The sequence below is a fragment of the Halichoerus grypus genome, chromosome 6, assembly GCF_964656455.1.
Source record: "Halichoerus grypus chromosome 6, mHalGry1.hap1.1, whole genome shotgun sequence".
Classification (NCBI taxonomy): Eukaryota; Metazoa; Chordata; class Mammalia; order Carnivora; family Phocidae; genus Halichoerus; species Halichoerus grypus.
This window is the reverse complement of record NC_135717.1, coordinates 20675160-20696448: the sequence shown is the minus strand read 5'-3', so window position 1 is coordinate 20696448 and position 21289 is coordinate 20675160. Positions and strand designations below refer to the sequence as shown.

Genomic DNA, 21289 nt, shown 5'->3' with positions numbered 1-21289 from the left:
CCTGATCTCAGGGTTGTGAGTTTGAGCCCCACAGTGGGTGGTGAGATGACTTAAATAAACTTTTAAAAACAAATAAATAAAAATAAAACTAATTATACTCAAACTATTAATTGGGCAGTGTTTCATGGCATAACTTGGCTACAATTTGCTATTTTTTTCAAAATTTGAATTTATCTTTAATAAGTTCTTTTATTCTGTGGGCAGTTGTTTGGTGGCTTAATTGAAAATTGTTCACTTTTTATAAGAATATCTTTTTAGTCTTTTTCTCATGATTTTCTAAAAAACTTTTCACAACTGAAATAATAATTTACCATCTTTTCATTAAAAATTGTGTGCGTGCATGTGTGTACAAAAATCCAGATCATTTTCTACCTGGCCAAAATCATACTCTCTGATCTTGTTAAAACCTATTTAAAAAAATTTTTTTTGTTCAACATTTTATTCCACTTTCAGGCAACTAATTTCATCAGTTCTTTTTTTTCTATCGCAAAACATACATAACGTAAAATGTACCATTTTTAAGTGTATAGTTCTGTGGCATTGAGTTCATTCACATTATGCAACCATCACCACCATCCATCCCCAGAACTTGTGTTTTTTTTTTAACATTTTATTTATTTATTTGTCAGAGAGAGAGAGCGTGCGCATGAGCAGGTGGCGGGCAGACAGAGAAGGAGATGCAGGCTCCCCACTGAGCAGGGAGTCAGATGTGGGGTTTCATCCCAGGACCCTGGGATCATGACCTGAGCCGAAGGCAGACGCTTAACCGACTGAGCCACCCAGGTGTCCTCAGAATTTGTTTTATCTTCTGCAACTGAGTCTCAACTCCCCCCTTCTCCCCAGCCCCTAGGGACCGCCATTCTAACTTTCTGTCCCTGTGAGTTTGACTGTCCTAGGCACCTCATATAACTTGAATTATACAGTGTTTGTCTTTTTGTGACTGGCTTGTGTCACTTACTATGATGTCTTTAAAGTTTATTCATGTTATAGTACGAGTCAGAATTTCCTTCCTTTTTAAGGCCGAATAATATTCCATCGTAAGCACCTGCCGTATTTTGTTTATCCATTCATCCTTTAGTCGACACTTGAGTTGCTTCCAGCTCTTGGCTATTGTGAATAATTCTGCTCTGCACATGGGTGTACAAATATCTGTTGGAGTCTGTGCTCTCACTTCTCTTGGGTATATACGGAGATGTAGAATTGTTAAATCCTTTGGTATTTCTAGGTTTAATTTTTTGAGGAACTACCATACTGTTTTTCACCATGAAAGTACCATTTTGCATTCCCAGCAGCAATGTACAAGGGTTCCAGTTCCTCATCAACATGTGTTAGTTTTTGGTAATAGCCAACCTAATGGGCGTGAGGTGGGAGCTCACTGTGATTTTGATTTGCATGTCCCAGTGATTTTGATTTGCATTTCCCTCCTGACTGGGAAGTGATAATGGCCATCTTGTCATGTGTGTCATCAATCCTTCTTTTAAAAAAATTCTTTATTTGAGTACAATTGATATACAATGTTGCATTAGGCTCAGGTGTATAACCCAGTGTTTCAATAAGTTTATACATTATGCTGTGCCCACCACAAGTGTAGCTACCATCTGTCAGCATACAGTGCTATTACAGTATCATTAGCTATATTCCTTATGCTGTGCCTTTTATTCCTGTAACATAGTCATTCCATACCACCAGCCTGTATCTCCCACCCTTCTTCACCCATTTTGCCCATCTCCCACTCCCTCCCTTTTGTCAGCCCTCAGTTCCCTGTATTTACAGGTATGATACTGCTTTCCGTTTGTTTATTCATTTTTTTTAGATTCCACATATGAATGAAATCATTTAGTATTTGTCTTTCTCAGTCTGATTTATTTCACTTAGCATTCATTCGTGATTCCATGCATCCATGTTGTGGCAAATGGTACAATCTCATCCGTTCTTAAGGCTGCATAACATTCCATATCTTGCCTATTGTAAGTAATGCTGTAATAAACACAGGGGTGCAAATATCTTTTTAAATTAGTGTTTTTAGTTTTCTTTGGGTCAATACCCATAGTGGAATTATTGGATCATACGGTATTTCTATTTTTAATTTTTTTGAGGAACCTCCATACTGTTTTCTCTAGTGGCTGCACAATTTACATCCCCACCAAGAGTGCGTGAGGGGTCATTTCTCTCCACATCCTCCTCAACACTTGTTATTTCTTGCCTTTTTGATGCCAGCCATTTTGACAGGTGTGAGGTGATATCTCACTGTGGTTTTGATTTGCATTTCCCTGAGGATGAGTGATGTGGAGCATCTTTGCATGTATCTGTTGGCCATCTGGATGCCTTCTTTGAAAAAATGTCTGTTCAGGTCCTCTGCCCAATTTTCAATCGGGTTATTTGGGGGTTTTTTGGTGTTGAGTTGTATAAGTTCTTTATATATTGCAGAAATTAACCCCTTATCAAATACAGCATTTGCAAATATCTTCTCCCATTCCATGGGATGCCTTTCATTTTGTTGATGGTTTCCTTTGCTGTGTAGAAGCTTTTTATTTTGATGTAGTTCCAGTAGTTTATTTTTGCTTTTGTTTCCCTTGCCATCAATTCTTTTTTGAATGTTGAAAGAAAACCTCTTATCAAATTCACTGTGTGTGCTGAAAATGCCTCAATATTTTCCACTTTATTATCTTTTTAAATGTTTGTTCTACAACAAACACAGCATTTTTGTTTTGCTTTGCCCAGCAAATTATAGTTGCCATTCATCATGAAATTTGTGGTTTATCTTCTTTCAGTCTCTGTCTTTTCTTTCTTTCTTTTTTTTTTTTCCTCTTCTGGTCATAGCACTAGCTTCTGCATCTCCATTTGGTTCTGCATTCATTGTATACTTTCATTTTAAATTTAAAATTGCGTCCCCACATAGAAAAATGATTGGATTTTATGATAATTAAAATAATATGGAGTTTGACTTAATTACCACTTGTGGTTTACAAAGGTATCATGCAACCTATACTGTTTGCATAAAATATTCAAGTAAACACATGGCGGTGTTATGTCAGTGCACAGAAAAGATCATTCAGACTGAATCAGTGCATTGACACCTAATAGACTGGTAATGTGTTCACATGTAATCCCAGAAACATGCAATAGTGGCTGATCTATAACACTGTGTATGCTATATGTACCCATCACGTGCCCTACACGCAATTATTTGTCTTCCCGATAAAATGGAATTTAACAGAAAAATGTCTTACACTGATTCAGTTTTGACATTTTAAAAATTAAGTAAATCTAAGAGTTAATTCTCCACTCACATTAGCCACAATGAAAGTGCTCAGTGGTTACATGTGCCTAGTGGCTACTATATCGGATAGCACAGTAGAAATACAAAACCACAACAATAAATGGCCTAAGCAATTCTTCTGCTTAGTTTCTTCCCTAAAGAAACTCCCACCCCCACCCCCGTGTACACCAGAAGGCAGCAGGAGGATATTCCTTGCAACATTGTTTACAGTGGTCACCAACCAGAACAACCCTGATATCTATCAATTTGATTATGACCCCCCAAAATTGTGGTGTATCCATTCTAAGGAATTTTATGCCATAGTTTAAATTAGATATTTACTGGGGCACCTGGGTGGCTCAGTCAGTTAAGCATCTCACTCTTGATTTCAGCTCAGGTCATCATCTCAGGGTCATGAGATCGAGCCCGCGTCAGGCTCCATGCTCAGTAGGGACTCTGCTTGAGAGTCTCTCTCTCCCTTTCCCCTTTGCACACTCGTGTGCACGCGCACACTCTATCTCTCTCTGTCTCTCAAATAAATAAATCTTTTTAAAAAATAAAATAGATATTTACCTAGATCTCTAAGACATATTACAGATTGGGGGGGAAGCAAATTATGCAATGTGATGTAATTATTTTAAAAATACCACATTCTTCAGCCACCTGGGTGGCTCAGTCGGTTAAGCCTCTGACTCTTGATTTTGGCTCATGTCGTGATCTCAGGGTTCTGGCATCGAGCCCTACATCGGGCTCCTTGCTCAGTGGGGAGTCTGCTTTTCCCTCTCCTTCTGCTCCTCCCTCTTGTCCTCTCTCTCTCTCTCTCAAATAAAAAAAATACCACATTTTAAAATTAAGTAGATAGATAGATAGACAGATACACACACAGAGTGTTACCTCTGGGTCTCTGTGGAGGGAGCGAGAAAACTTAGACTAACTGGGATTTAATAAGAATACATTAATGTATTACTCATATAATTAAAATCAACTTGGGAGAAAAAGAACTTAAAGGGAAGTCTTGATAAGTGGAAAGATGAGCAAAGACACCAATTAAATAGAATTAACTGCAATACAGATTATATGGTATCTAAATAAGTGTTATCACATGGTTATAATATTTAGTGCATATGTCAAAAGTAATTCTTCAAAAAGAAGATGCACAAATTATATGGTGGCCTTTCTGTAAACTGAAAATGGGAAATGCCAAACAGTGATCAAAACTAATTTATGAGGCTTGCCTTCCACCAGTGTTTTGGCTAGCATCCAGGTTACCCATCACAAGCTGCTGTTGCATTAAAAGCCTCCAGACCACGGTCCCAGTTGGCATCCAACCCACTGACCTCAACATTTTCCAGTTGTTGTAGTTCCCATTTCCATATCCACTGTTCTTTTCTTCTGCTTTCTTTTTTCTTAAATATAGATGTTGATTAGATGGTAATTAGGATCTAAACAACATAACTTTTCTCAGGAAAGAGGGGGCTGGGGAATCTAAGTATTTGGGGTCCTCAATGTGCCCTTTTTTTACCTTAGAAAAACCCAGTTTCAAATGAATGGATTCCCAGCACCAGTTTTCTGCCTTCCCAATAGATTGTTTACCCCAGGGCCTATAGGATATGGATTGATAAATTTAATCTTTATCCCAAATTACCCTGTCTCCATCTGACATTGATTGAGTAAATAGATTAGTCAAGAACACAACGAAATCAGCAGAGAGACCAGAGAATCTTCTCGAACTCTGTATAAACGTGTCCTGAAATTGGAGCTTCTTGGGAGCATTTGCTTCAAACCATTCCCTAAATTGAAATTGCATTCCACTTCTGTAAGATCACAGCCTTAGAAATTCAGCCTTAGACTGAATTGTGGAAACTATCTAAGTAGAGGATATGTGTCTCTGAATAAGACCGAAATGAATTAATCTATAAAAAAGTATAACCGTAACACCAAGAAAGATAGCATGACTCATACTGCAAATTCAAGAAGAAAAAGTGAACAAGAGAGCATTACCTTTGGAAAATACAAAACATGAGGACAATGATAAGACCTAATACAACAGAAATAAAAAAGACTTAAGCAACCCAATTAAAAACAAAACACTTCAGGTTTTAAAAATCTAGCCGTGTCATGTTTCCAAGAGACCAGCCTAATGAAAAGCGAATCAAAAGTGTTAAGGGGGGGAAAAAGAGGCTTAAGGGGGAAAAAGGGAGGGGTGCTCTAGAATACATCAGGAATACAAACATAAAAGAAACAGGACAATAATAGAGAGGAAAGAGGACACATAACCAAAGCATTTTAGGCAGAGTATTATCTTATGGTAGAACGTACAATCTCCCTAAAGGATAATAACTTTTATGAACATCTGAAATAAAAAGCAAAGCACTGACAGAAAAAAAAAATGATAGAAATTGTCAAAGAAAGTGAGATTGGCTTTGTGTTTTTAAACCATTCCTATTGTAACTGTCATTTATTTCTATGACATGACTGAAGTAGGGAGGAAGGTCTTACCAGAGCTTTTCCTGATTCCAGGACAACATGCAGAGTGTATATGCTGGCTGAGCTCATTACGACTAGATCAGTAAGAAAAATTAACCTCCCGTGATAAATGTAGCAAACAGCATTGAGGAAACAAGCAAAATTCTCTACTACAAACAAATGTAGCAAATGCTATTTCCTGTATTAAGTGGTTATTGTTTTAAAATTTTTAGTCAACAAGTCCTTGGAAGTATTAAAACCAGTCTCTGAATTTAAGAAGGTTCCTTGCCCTTCTTAGTTATCAAACTTAGATGAAAACTTGATTTTATGATGAAAAAAATTCATAAAAGTACGAATTTAATTTTATGCCTAGCATGTAAATATTTATTTCGCATGTTTTGTTTTTTTATTTTTTTAGAAGAAATCTAAGTAGAGGTGCCTGGCTGGCTCAGTCAGAAGAGCATGTGACTCTTGATCTCTGGGTCGTGAATTTGAGCCCCATGTTGGGTGTAGAGATTACTTAAATGAAAAACTTAAGGGGCATCTGGGTGACTCGGTGAAGCATCCAGCTCTTGATTTTGGCTCAGGTCATGATCTCAGGGTCATGAGATTGAGCCGCACATCGGGATTGCACCGGGCATGGAACCTGCTTGGAATTTTCTCTCTTCCTCTGCCCCTCCCCCCAATCAATCAATCAATCTTAAAAAAACTATCAATGAATAATATCAGCGTAATGAAAAAAAATCAGAATAAATAGAATTTTTTAAATCTCACCCATATAAATTACTTTGGGGAAAAAAACCCTTCAGTTTCTTTTTATGTACAAAACAACACAAATAGAACACTGGTTTTCAAAACTGATGAGATGTAGGCAACCCAGTAATCAGAGGCAAAATCATAATTTTAAGTGCTTTTATTCAGATAGAATGAAAAGAGGGGCACCTAGGTGGCTCAGTCAGTTAAGCATCTAACTCTTGATTTTGGCTCAGGTTATGATCTCAGGGTTGTGAGATTGAGCCCCGCATTGGGTTCCATGCTGGGCATGGAATCTAATGTTTCTTTTTTTTTTTTTTTAAGATTTATTTATTTGTCAGAGAGAGAAAGAGCACAAGCAGGGGGAGCAGAAAGCAGAGGGAGAAGCAGGCCCCATGCTGAGCAAGGAGCCTGATGTGGGACTCAATCCCAGAACCCTGGGATCATGACCTGAGCTGAGGGCAGGTGCTTAACTGACTGAGCCACCCAGGCACCCCTTGAATGTTTCTGATAAAAAGGGGTTATGAGGGGTGCCTGCCTGGCTCAGTCCGTGACCATACAACTCTTCATCTCAGGGTCATGAGTTTGAGCCCCACGTTGAGTGGAGAGATTACTTAAAAATAAAATCTCAAAAAAGGGGAGGTTATGAAAAACAACTGAAAGGAGTAAAATAGCAGGTAGATGGAATTAAGCATGATAAAAGCAAACATGACAAAGTTAAGCAATAGAGAGAAACGAATGTTAAATAAATCCATGATCCAGATCTTTGATGAAATCAATAAAATAAAACTGTAGAGAGGTTTATCAAGGAAAATAGAGTGCATCTTTGAAAATTTGGAAATTAAAAAAGGAGGTTTAGCCAGAGATCCAGTTGAGATTTAGAAAGATAAGAAAATATCTTGTCAATTCTATGCTAATTTTTTAGATTAAATTACGTGTTTTAGATTATTTTATGATTTTTTAACCAAGATATATGAGGACCAATGCTTATTAATAGATTTCCAAATACTCAGCATTTCCTACATTCCTGAAATATGTTAGGTTTTCTTTAAATAATATCTTATTTAAGATATGATATTTATAAATGAGCTTGGTGTGTAGTTTTTGTGACATGATTTTCAGATTTTGATGTGGCTTTCACAGACAATATGAGCATCTTTTCCTTCTCTGTGCTCTGATATAATTTATATAGAAGTAGAATTGTCTGTTTATTGGCTAATTGGAAGAATTCCTCTGAGAAACCCTCAGGATCTGGTGGATTTTCCACAGGAAGCTGGTTGATAACATTCTCAGTTTTGTTGCTGCTTAGTGTTTGGAGATTTCTAACATTGTGTTTATTTTGGTACAGTTACTTATATTTTTCTAGAAAATCATCTATTTCATTCAGATTTTCAATTTGTTCTAAAGATTTTATTTATTTATTTATTTATTTATTTATTTATTTATTTATTTATTTGAGAGAGAGCATGAGCAGGGAGGGACAAAGGGAGAAAGAATCCAAAGCCGACTCCTGGGGCGCCTGGGTGGCTCAGCCGGTTAAAAGGCTGCCTTCGGCTCAGGTCATGGTCCCAGGGTCCTGGGATTGAGCCCTGTGTCGGCTCCTTCCTCATCGGGGAGCCTGCTTCTCCTCCCTCTCACTCTGCCTGCTGCTCTGCCTACTTGTGTTCTCTCTCTATCTCTGTCAAATAAAAATAAATAAATAAAAAACAAAGCCAACTCTACACTGAGCACAGAGCCAGACATGAGGCTCAATCTCACAATGACAAGATCATGACCTGACCTGAAACCAAGAGTTGTACGCTCAACTGACTGAGCCACCCAGGCGACCCCAGATTTTCAAATTTAATTGCACAAAGTTTTGCAAGGTGCTAAGTCTTTTCATTTCTCCTGTGTGATGTTCTTTCCGCATCATCTTTAATGTTGGTTTTGGTGCTTTCCTCCTTTTTTTTTAAATTAGCCAACTCAGATTTTATCCATTTTATTCTAACTGACCCCATCCCAAAGACTCAGGGTTAGGATTAACCAATTCCATTTTCTTGATTTGTTTTGCTTTTAAATTCATGAAGTTTTAAAATTATTTTCTTGTTTCTAACTTCTTAGGATAGTTTGTTGTTCTTTTTCTAACTTCTTCAATTGCATACTGTATTTATTTTCACTGCTTTCTTTACTAATGTGTTTGTTTAAGGCTATGCATTTTTCCACTTAACCCCGTTTTAGCCATATGACTTAGGTTTTTGCTATCTATTAAACTTTATTTCATTATTCAAGATACTGGGGAAATTCTGGTTTACACTTTTTCTTTGATCTCTCCCTGAATTTCTCCCCCAGCCCAATGGGTGATAGGTTTTTCCTTCTAATTCTCTAATTCTTCTCTATTTTTTTTAAGATGTTATTTATTTATTTGAGAGAGAGCAAGAACGAGCACAAGCAGGGGGAGCAACAGAGGGAGAGGGAGAAACAGACTCCCCACTGAGCAGGGAGCCCGATTCGAGGCTCGATTCTAGGACCCTGGGCCCAAGGCAGACACTTGACTGACTGAGCCACCCAGGCGCCTCCCTTCTAATTATTTTCTAATCCTTCTTTTTTTGTTGTGAGTTTTCTAGTTTTCTTGTGCTGTGATTTGAAAATGGTCTGTAATGTTTGTACTTTTTTGAATTTTGTTAGGATTTTCTTTGTGGCCTGTTATCTGTTATCGTAAAAATTCCACAAGCTCATGAAGAAGTTTATCCTGTATTATCAGTGTATAGCATTTGATACAAAATGGCAAAATTAGCTTTATTAAATATATATTCAGGTCCTCGAAGTCTTTATTTTCAATTTCCTTATCTATCATGGGAGAGATGAGCTACAGTTAAGTCTGTTAGTCCTTGGTATGTGTTGGAAGTTGATGCTCTGATTATTTTGATGTTGTTTTTGGTTATTTTCTCAATCATTGAAGTTTTAGCCTAATTGTGGAGGGTATAAGCCCTTTGTTATCATAAAATCCCCCCATTGGTCTTCATTACCTCATTGAAACTTGGATTCGATTTTGTCCGATATTAATTTCATGAGCCTAGCTTTCTTTTGGTTAACTTCACCTGGCATGTCTTTGTTCATAACTTTCGACCTTCCTGAGAAACTTTGACATATTCTTTTGTTTTCAACCAAAAGTTAGGTTTTGCTTTTTTGACCCAATCTGTAAGGCTTTCTCTTTAAATTGCTTATTTTTTTTTAAGATTTCATTTATTTATTTGAGAGAGAGAGAGAGAGAGAACGAGCAGTGGGGAGGGCAGAAGGAGAGAGAGAGAGAAGCAGACTCTCTACTCAGCAGGAAGCCCAGGGCAGGGCTTGATCCCAGGACCCAGAGATCATGACCTGAGCCGAGAGCAGACGTTTAACCAACTTAGCCACCCGGGTGCCCCTAAATTGCTTCTTAAAAAAAAAATTCCACATACACTTATTGAAATAAGAGATGCTTTGTTTTAATTCTCTCATGTTCTATTATCTGTTTTTAACATTTTCTCTGTTCTTTCCAATTTGATACAAGCATTATGTTTGCATTGCTTCACATTACTTTGTATCTATGTGTTTCTGGTAGTTTTTAGCTTTATAATTTTAGCTTGCCTTTATACTTTTAGATAATATTTTAAACCTCCACTTCCTCATTTGTCAATGTTAGAAAATGTCTCACCCAGCTTTTCCAGAGATCCCACCCACTCCCCTCCTTGCCAAAAGTGGGGCTGGGGGACAACCACCATGCACCTCCACCTGTCACAGCTGCCCTCAGGAGGCTTATCTGATTTATTTTCTTTACTGTCTCCTCTTCTGTCCAGTTCCTTTTATGACAGGGGATGGTTAGAGTGAGGTGGTTGAAACCAGTCTACACCTCCTTTCCTGCTTTCCTGCCATTTGGGAAAAACACTGGCCAGCCCTTCACTGTTTTCCCGCACTCTTCTAGAACAGATTGGTGAAGGCAAGGGGCTTCTCCTCCAGGGGGTGGGGGAGCCTTCTCTCCAGGCTGGGGCTCATCCCTCAGTTGGCTTCTCTCCAAACTGGGGATATTACTCAGATTTTTCAGCATTTTCACCTTTACCTTCTACCCATTCTTCAACCCCTCTTCTTGGAATACAGGGTGGAAGCTGCTTGTTGATTCCATGAAGCTTCTCTGTTTCCTCGATTGGCATTTTAAAGCTATAACATGAGGTCGTAAAACCTCCCTGTCTTCTTCTAAATGTTCCTGGTGGGTTTTTTTTTTTTTTTCATCTAGATTTTGTCAATTTTTTGTTCATTTTGTTATATTAGGATAGGAAAAGTCCGTCTTTTTGTTTCTCTCCACCTTTATAGTCCTGAAAATTCCCTTGTTCTTTACAGCATAATATTCTGAAGTATAAATGTACTGTAATTTAACTCAGCATCCTCTTACTGATAGAGCAGTTAATTAATTCATGGAGCAAGTAATTAATGCCCGGTGTGATAAAGAAGCAGGGAAATGATCATGTTTACATAGAACTGGTGGAGTTTTTAATTGATACAGTCCCCAAAAGGTGTGCTCTATCAAAGATCTTTAAAAACATCTGGGCTCTTTAATTCAGAAATCCCATGCATAAAAATTGATGTTAAGAAAATAATTATAGCAGAGCCTAATGATTACTAATGCAAGAATCTTCACTGGTGCTTTATTTGGAAAAGCAAAAATGTTAGAAATGCAATTATTCAACAATAGATGACTGGTTAGAAAATTATGGTACAGGTGTGTGATGAGATCAATGCAGCCATTAGTCACCATGAGGGGGGTAAAGAGACCTCATGTTGTTTGCAGAGAGGCCATCCGAGGTGCCCTGTCCATTGTGTTTTTCATCTTTTTTCACTGGCCTTACAGTAAGTGGAAATAATGCCTAGATTCTGGCATTATTAAAGTAACTCCTAGTCCTGGTTCTGATAAAGGTAGGACCACTCTAAGTGTGTGAATGTGTGTGTGTGTATGTGTGTGTGCACATGCATGCATACACACATGCTTCCTAGGTGTGTTTGCAAAAGGAGATAAGCTAGAGAAAATTGTTTTTACCAACGTCACTTCCATGGGGAGTGCTGAATGTATTTTTTTTTAAGATTTTATTTATTTATTTGACAGAGAGACACAGCCAGAGAGGGAACACAAGCAGGGGGAGTGGGAGAGGGAGAAGCAGGCTTCCCGCTGAGCAGGGAGCCCGATGCGGGGCTCGATCCCAGGACCCTGGGATCATGACCTGAGCCGAAGGCAGACGCTTAACGACTGAGCCACCCAGGCGCCCCGCACTGAATGTATTGAAAGAAATTTCTTGATAAACGACTTAGAGTATGAAATACAAATGCCCTGATTTTGCAAGAGACAGACAGCAGAATCTTCTGGTTCATTCCAGAAGTGGAAAGCGAGGAGTGGGAAGATGTGTCAGCGGTTCCCAAGACCACTCTCAGGTTTGATGATTTTCTAGAAGGACTCCCAGAACTCAGAAAACCTGGTATAGTCACAGTTAACGTTTGTTAAAGGAATACAGATTAAAAGGATACAGATTAAACCAGCAAAGGGAAAAGCTGCCCAAGCAGAGTCCAGGCGCTGGCTTTCAATCGTACCTCCAAGTGGGATCATGTAGACGACACTTAATTCTCCCGGCAGTGACGTGTGACAACTCACACAGACTGCTGTCAGCCAGGGAGGCTCCCCTAAGCCTTGGCATCTGTAGCTTTTACTGGGGGTTAGTCATGTCAGGACTGTGTGACTGCCCTTCATTACCCCGTCTCCAGCCTGTCCAGAAGTCCCACGGATAGAGCATGGCCCGGAGTCCCCACCCCAAATCACACGTTCGCATAAGCTATCTGGCAGGGCCCAAGGCTTCAGGTATACAAAGACACTCTTCTCAAGCAGGTTATTCCAAGGGCTTAGAGGTTATCTTCCAGGGGCAGATCAAAGCCAGTCTTCTTTATGAAATGTGCAGGGTTTGACCATCCTAAGCCTGCTGAGGGAACAGGGCACAGAAGGGAGGGACGAATGAAAACAAGATGTCGGAAGACTCTTGTGGACTGACTGTCCTGCCTGTAATCCCCAAATCTCTGAGAAAAGCCTGTAAGAAGTCCTGAAATGCTTTCTGTAAACGCTTGCTGTGAGCACTTAGTTTTGCATCAGAGAAAAAGTGTTTGTTTGGGGCGAGGGTGGTGGGGAACAAAAGTGGAGACAGAAAGAAATGGGGGGGGTGGGGGGTAAGCCACAGGACCAGAGGGAATTGTGCAGGGGTTTGCTGGCAGCTTCCACCGTTGGGGGAGCCCGGCTGGGGTGGACAGGTGGGTTTTGACGAGGAGAAGGGGCAAACGTATTTTGTAAGCATCCTTTCTCTGTCTTCTTTGTATGACTCGTTGTACTTTTTCTCAAGGAGTGGCTTTCCGCCCTGGCCATACATTCCAATCACCTGGAAAGAATTTTTTAAATGGCCCCGCCCCAAATGAATCAGAGTCTCTGGAAATCGGGGCTGGGCATTGTTTTGTTTTGTTTTGTTTTAATTTGTGGACCAATCTAATGCATAGACAGTGTTGGGATCCACTGCTCAGAAGCATCCGTCGCAGTCTTGTTTCCAGGTTACTTTCAAACAGAGTTTTTCAACCTCACCACAGCTATTTTGGCCCAACCATTCTGTTTTGGGGGCTTGTCTTGTGCATTGTAGGATGTGTGTTTAGCGGCGCCCCTTGACCTCTACTCCCTCTATGCCAGTAGCACCCCACTCCCCAGCTGTGACAATAAAAAATGTCTCCAGACACTGCCACTGTCCCCTAGGGGGTCAAAATCATTTCTGGCTGAGAACTGCAGCCTTACAAGAATTATTGGAGGTGCCACTTGCAGGAAATTTTCTCGGGGGGGACAGATCTTTCTTTGCCCCTCCTCCGCCTACACTCTGCTGGTGTATCAATCAAATCCGTGTGAGGTGCTGCTGGTACAAGGCAGCTGATGCGTGGTCCACGATCAGTGGAAAGTTACGAGCAGTCGTCCTGCAGAAATGACACATACCAATGTAAATTGGAAATTTTCTGAGTGCTTCTGAGAAATGGTGTTTAAAGAACAGGCTGGGAAAAAGAGGAAAAAATCACAGCCGGGGAACAAATCGTAACTGCAACATTTTATTCACCGAGTTATCTTGGTTTTGTAGTTAGCTGTTACTAACCAAAGCCAGTCTAAAAAAAAAAGGTGGCTGAAAATAACACCACCATATTGTTCATGGGTCTGTGGTCAGCTGGGTGGCTGTGCTGGGCTTGTCTGGGCTCACTCATGTGCCTCTGGTCAGCTGCATGTTGGAGAAGTGGTTTGCTGATATTAGCTGGGCTCCGTCACTTGCCTGGGTCTTAGCCAGAAAAACTGGACTCCTCTCCACCTGGTCTCTCTTGTTCTGCAAAAGGCTAGCTATGCCTTGTACACATGGTGATGTCAGGGTTAGGAGCACAGCTGGAACCACACATGGCCTGGGCCCTTCATCCCTTCCCCTGCATTCCTTTGAGCCCAGAAGATCACAAGGCCAGCGGGTGGGAAAACAGATTCTTCTCTTGATGGCAAGGGCTGCAAAGTCATTTGCAAAGTGACAGCCCCGGGGGGGATGGAGAACTGTGGTCATTTCTGCAATCTCCCACACTTGGGCAAGCTTCTTAACCTCGGTAAGCCTCCATTTTCTCAGCTGTAGAACGGGGCAGGGAGTATGGTCCGCCCCAGAGTTGTGAAGACTGCATGCCTAGTGCGCAGTTAGCGCTTGCATACCATAGCTAAGGTGACTGTCTTGTCGTTCTGCTCTTTAATATATTTCAATGGTTGCACTTCCCTTGGGGAATGAAATCTGAATCGAAAGCCTGCATGATTCGGATCTTGTCAGTCCACCCCCTCCCCGCGTCCCTACCCCATGGCAGTGACTGAACTATTCAAGTTGCCTGAAGGTACATCATCCTGCCCCATGCCGCCATGTTTTCACTGATACTCTTCCTTCCACCGGAAACACCCACCTGTCTCCTAGGCCCCTGAACACAGGTGCCATTGAGACCCCATCTGCTCTAGGGCCTGCTTCTTGCCCCAGCCCTCCCCCTCTGAGAAGAGCTCATTATTCGCTCTTCACGAAGGTCAGCGGTGACTTCAGGTGGGACACACAGGGAGTACTGGGTATCATCGAACCATCAACCTCCCTTCAGTTTTTCAATACTTTTGATCACACAGGGAAGTTTCCTTTGGGTTCTGGTGTGTCTTTAACATCCCTGGAATCCTTGCCAGCCTCCTTTTTGTTCAACAGAAAGTGAGCCTGGGTCTCAAACCTTTCAGGAGGAAAAAAGGATTGGTCCCGAACTGTTTCCATCACTTTTATTTTTATAGTTACTTTCTTTCGTGGCGAGAGATACGAGTTTTACATTTTTCATGGCACTATAAAGGCTCCTTCAAAACTGCCTTTATTTGACCAATAAAAAAAGGAACCAATTTAAAGGAGAAAACCTTAAATAAATATCAATGTGGGTGGTACTCAGGACAAAAATAGAGAGGGGGTAGTAGAGTGACAAGTTTGGGAAAATCCTGAAATGGATCAGCTGTACAATCTCTTATAATAAAAACCCTCCGGTGCTTATAGGTTTCCCTTGTTGTTGGTGGAGTCATGCTTTTGTCTGGCACTGGATCCACAGTCTCTGAGGGCAGAGACCAGGCCTTCTCAGTCTTTGACACCAGCTCCTCACAAAGGTGCTGGCCAATTCAGCACTCCGATACCGTTCGTGGGAGACAAGGGAGTAGCCAGTGATTCATAATCCTGTACTCAGCCGGATTGCATTATCCTCGTGGTGATAGTAGGAGAAGAGGAGAAGAAGGAGTACTGACAGTAGCAGTTGTAGTAATAGTAAGAGCAGAAACAGTAAGAGTACCAGGAGCGGTCATGGTAGTAATAGTTGCAATCATTTACTGAACACCTGGTGTGGGTCAAGTATTGGACTTAATTCTATATGCATCTGCTCATTTGTTCTCATTGCAACCCTACAAGCTACTCTTACTACCTCCATTTTACAGATGAGACATTGAAGCTTAATGAGCTCAGATAATTGGCTGGGAAGTAGCAGAACTGAGAGCCTAAGGTCAGTCTGACTCCCAGGTTTGCGCTCTTCACGACCAGAGACAACTCCTCCCTCAAGGGTTTCCATAGTGCAATGCCTTGTACCTTTCCAAAGGCAACGGAAACTCTGCTTCAGCAATTCATGTATAATTTAAGGGAATTCTGAAGCAATTTGAATATTTAAATTATGTCTTATCAAGACAACATAAAAAAAAAAAAAGCTGCTTCTCTTCAATCTACTACAATCCCCAGAATTTCAGTACAGTATCTGAGATCCCTCCCGTCTCTACTCCGTCTGCAAACACCCGCAGCCCTACCCATGCCATCTCCAGCTTCTGGTCTCTCGTTTCACTGAAGAAATGAGATTCAGGTGGAAAAATACTGGCACAAGCTTGACCGAGGTTCTCTAATAAAGACACTGTGCATCACGCATCAGCTGCTGGCTGTTGCCATGGTGACAGCCACAATTTCTCCCAGACAGCTTGGGTCTGAAGGGAGGGTGGACCCTAGGGGAGCAAGTGGATTTCTCCAACCTGTCAGTCCCTCTCACCTTTCCTGTTCCTCCCACCTCCCCCACTCCCACCAGCCCCCCGCCCCACACTTCCCACTTCCTTAGATGATGCTGACAGCAGGTACCAGCACCCCCCCATTGTCATTAGCATTTGGCCCTGAGCCCAGTGTTCTGGCAGCACATCCCTCACCTTCTGCGCCAGCCAGTCTCCTTTCCCCAGCAGCCCTCCATCAACCTCAGCATCAAGGTCACCCCCCGGGGCCAACAGTGACGGAGCACCCCCTTCCTTCTTGGGTGGGCATTGCACTGGCTGATGCCTCACTATTGTCTGAGCCATTTAAGGTAATGAGATTGTGATTCTGCAAGAAGAGGGTGTCCCTTGGGGCTCCCGGGTGGCTCAGTGGGTTAAGTGTCTGACTCTTGGTTTCAGCTCAGGTCATGATCGCAGGGCCGTGAGATTGAGCCCCACGTTGAGCTCTGTGCTCAGTGCGGAGTCTGCTTGGGATTCCCTCCCTCCCTTTGCCCCTCCCCCCCTCAAAAATAAAAATAAATCTTTAAAAAAAAAGAAAAGGGGTGTCCCTAGGAGAACAGATAAGGGGAAACACCAGTCCTTGGAGGGGTTAAGAGATTTGTTTGGTTTAGGATTCATTGATTAGGTTCTCCTGGATAAAAGGACAGGGTCAAGATGAGCGCAAAATATCCCAGAAAGGTGAGAAAAGAATCAAAAAAGTTCCCATGTCGAAGCAGCTTGGAGCCTGAGCACTGAGGATGGTAGTGGTGATGATGCAGATGAGGATAAGGATGTTGATCCCTATGATGACAACAGACCATTTATTGAGCATTTACTATGTGCCAGACACCATACTAAGCACTTTGCGAGCATTATTGCACATAATCCTCACATTAACTATGCAGTAGCATGTACTAGCCAGGTGGCAGGTACTGTTCCTACACCCAGTTCACAGGTGGGATTATAAGACGTAGACAAGTTAAGTATCTCACCCCAAGGAAGAACAACCCCACAAATCCAGAACATGGGCCATTCTGCAAGACAGTTGGCCTGGACGCCTCAAAAATACTAATGTCATTTACAAAAGGGTAGGGATCTTTCCTAGAAAAAAGAAGAGTAAAGAGGCTAAGAACCAAATGCAGTTTGCGATCCTACCTTCAGCCCTGATATGAAAAATAAAAACAGTATAAAACACATTTGAGGCACACTTGGTGAAATTTGAATATGGACTGCATATTAGATGACATTAGGAATCATTGTTAATTTTTACTAAGTGTGATACTAGTATTGTGCTTATGTAGGAGAATGTACTTATTTTTAGGTGACACAGGCTGTGATATTTAGGGGAGAAGTATCATGATGCCTGTAATTTACTTGTGCATATACTTACTCCATGATGTTTTCTAATAGCCAATTCTCTGATTTCTCTGGACTCTAAGGAGGGGTCCTACAATTCAACTCAATTGTGACCCTAACTACCCAGAGTCAGCACAGGCCCCACAGGGTCCACAAGACTGCCCCACTTGAGATACCAGTCACAAGCCCCAGGTTTTCACCTCTACTTCTGACTGCCCAGGCTATAAATTCAGGGGTCCCTACAGTCCCCTCCTCAGGTTCGATTATTCTCTAGAATGACTCAGAAGTCAGGAAAGCATTGTCCTTATATTTACTAGTGTATGACAAAGGGTGCAACTCAGGAACAGCCAAATGGAAGAGATGCACAGGGCAGGGTAGGGGAGAAGGGCGCAGAGCTTCCATGTCCTCTCGGGACGCACCACCCTCCCAGGCTTTCAGGGTGTTTGCTAACTCCAAAGCTCTCTGAACCCTGTCATTTGGAGGTTCTTATGGAAGTTTCATCACATAGGCAGGATTGCTGAAATAGTTGGCTATGAGCGACCGACTCAAATTGCCAGCCCCTCTCCCCTCCCCAGATGTGGGAGGATGGGGCTGAAAGTTCCAACCATCTCATTGTGCCTTCGTCTTTCTGGTCACCAGCCCCCAGTCCAGGAGCTATCTAGGGACCCCCAGGCAGCAGCCATTCATTAGCATACGAAAGGCACACTTATCATTCCCAGGGATCCAGGGGTTTTAGGAGCTCTGTGCCAGGAACCTGGGACAAAGGCCAAATATTGATTTTTGTTATAATATCACACTTATGCACACACATACATATATAGCAAATATAGCAAATATAGCAAAATGTTAACAACGGTTGAACCCTGGTGGTTCATCATTGGGTTATCAGTAGCATATCACATGGGTTGTGATAGTACTATTATGAAATTTTTCATAATAAGTGTGAGTAAAAGTAAAGAAAGATTGAGTAACTTGTCCAAGGTCCAAGGTCACATAGCTAGTAGGTGTCAGAAGTGAACTGTGATCTGAGCCACCTGGCTTCAAACCCTGTGTTCCAGAACCTTGTTCTGTTGCTCACCTTAAAGATACCAGCGGTTCCCTTTGCAAGGGGCCATGTACTCAGACAGTAAGGAATCAGATTCTGGCATGATGGGAGAATCCCACCCTCCAAGCAGTGAAACAACCTTTCAACTATTCAAGAGATATTTTTGTGAGACAACTATGGAACTGTCAGTGGCTAAAGGAATGCAGTTATGAATGAAAACAGACAAAGTCCCCGCCTCTGTGCAGCTTACATGGCAACCACTTTAGACTACATTCTTAGCAGCAGAGTCTGGCATCAGATACTACTTGAAACATATTTCTGGGTACAGCCTAGGAAGGGGAGTCGGGAGCTATAGTCTGTAATTTTCGTAGCATCAAAATGTCTGCAGTATCAATAACAACATCAACATTAGCAATATTATCGAGAGTATTTCTTAAAAGCACCAAGTCCAAAATTTACTTTCAACACTAGACTTAACAAGCCCGAAAGTATTAAAGTAATCCTGTGGCCAACCGTGAACTGTGGCTGGGTGCCGCTGCCGAGCATGGTAAGGGAGGATCGTACCGTGCATCTCCCTAGCCCAGGAAAAGATCCAAATTCAAAATGTGAAGTATGGTTTCTACTGAATGCATATGGCTTTCACACCAGCATTAAAGTCGGAAAATCCAAGTCAAACCATCGTAAAAATGAGGGGACATCTGTATTGGTTGAAACATCTACTCAATCTTGAAGACATTCCAGTGACACATATGTAGATAAAAAAAAGTAAACTAGTAGATTATCAATGAATAAAAAATAAAATCTTGGGATTTGTGAAGATATTTAACAGCCTGAGATGAATTACAAAGATCAAAGAGCTCAGAAGAAAATGCTTCTCGAGATAACAAAGATTTACTGCCAAGAAAGCAGCAATGTTTGAAAAATGGTCTATACTCAAGGAGATAAAAGGGCAGATATTAAAACAAGGGTGAAAAGAAAAAATGGATACAAAGGATCAACTTCGTCAAAATTGCAGCTGAAGGCAGGAAAAGCAGAAATGACACAGGAGAAAGGTGTATCAATACAACAAAAGAAGAACTTGGGAAATGAACAGGAAATTAATCAAGAAAGGAAAAAAAGTGAAGGGGGGAAATCAGAGGGGGAGACTAACCATGAGAGACCATGGACTCTGAGAAACAAACTGAGGGTTCTAGAGGGGAGGGGGTGGGAGGATGGGTTAGTCTGGTGATGGGTATTAAAGAGCACACGTTCTGCATGGAGCACTGGGTGTTATACGCAAACAATGGATCATGGAACACTACATCAAAAACTAATGATGTATGGTGATTAACCTAATAAAATAAAATTAAATTAAATTTAAAAAGAAAGGAAAAAAAGTAAGAGAAGAACTGGATCATGGAGCTTCTGACTTCCCTGTGGTGAGAAAGAACTGGCAGTGAGTCTTAAACTAAAATTAATGATATAACACAACAAAGGTTCACTCCCCGGAATTGAAGGAGAAGATGGGAGGGGCTACACAGATTCCCCTGGAGGGTGTACTGTTCTAGATGATCAAAGCCTGGTTGAGGGGACATCACACCAGACCGGCGTCTCCCAAGGAGTGAAATCTACAGATTGCAAATCATTTTTATTGACAATAACATTTCGCAAAACTTAACTGTCTTTGGGTCCTAAATGCAGGTCCGTGTCTGAACATGGATTAATAAAATGAAATGGGGGTTGGGGAGGGTGGTTGAAAATAAAAACAAAACAGCTGTGGGGGTAGGATTATTTGGAAGGCAAGTAAAAATGAAAATGCCCGGCAAATTAGTTCTAAAATTTTCCAGCTCTGGGTACCTCTTTCTAAATGCTACTTCCCAACAGAAAGCCCTTCAGGTAGAATGCTAAGGTTTACCAATGGTTTACTTTTTTATTTCCAACCCCTAGGTGATTCAAAAGTAAAATAGTAGTAAATGATTTGGTACCAAGGAGGCCCACAAACAGGGAGGTACCAGTTTTCCTGGGTGGAATTAATCTGGGACTAACAAGAAAGGGATCTTGCAAATAATAGAGCCTTATAATGGTAATAAGTGGAGGTGGAGCATAATCTTCTCTCCATTGCAACTCAATAACGCGCAAAAGCAGGTACATCGTTCAATGTATTGTGACAAAAGCTGACACCCTGAAATGTAATCCTTTTAAGCATGAATGTTCTCTGAAAGCACCCCTCCCCCAATACACACGTGTACATTGGTCTAAATCTGAGCAATCATGTTCATAAACTTTTTTAGAAAAGGTCACCAGAAGGTTAGGGAAAGGGCTACCAAACTAACCATTTTGGTTAATCCACTCCAGTTCTCCAACCAACATCACCAATTTCATGCAGTTTTCTGATCCCAAGGGGGACAGGGGAGATCAAAGAAGCAAGGCCTCTGGTGGGCAGAGAGAACAAATGGAAATTGCAAGAGAAGTACCCGAAGATATTTCACCCGAGGAAAGCTAGGATTCTTCCTACTTAAATAATAAATGCCCGAATTTCCTAAGATTCCAGGTTGCTAAAGGATATGAAGGCATTCCGGCTTTGGAAGAAGATTCACGTTAGATATGGGATGTTGAGTACCCACATGGGATCCAGGATCCACAGCCACCATGGTGCTCCTTCACTTCTCTGCTCACTGGAGGTCACACAGCCTCACCAACACATCCCAAGAAAGATGTGCCACCCTGGCTTTTCTTCCTTTTCTTTACCCACCTGTCAAAAGCAATCCTATTCTTCTTGCTTAATGGAATGATTCCCAACCACAGCAACAGGACTGAATGGAAAAGGAATTTCTGGCGC

The 21289-nt window shown here is 41.4% G+C and overlaps 1 long non-coding RNA gene across 3 annotated transcripts in view; it reads left to right on the top strand.

Moving 5' to 3' along the window:
• LOC118548593 (uncharacterized) overlaps nucleotides 1-21289 on the top strand; it is a 67135-nt gene that overhangs the window by 38547 nt on the left and 7299 nt on the right. The window lies entirely within an intron of this gene.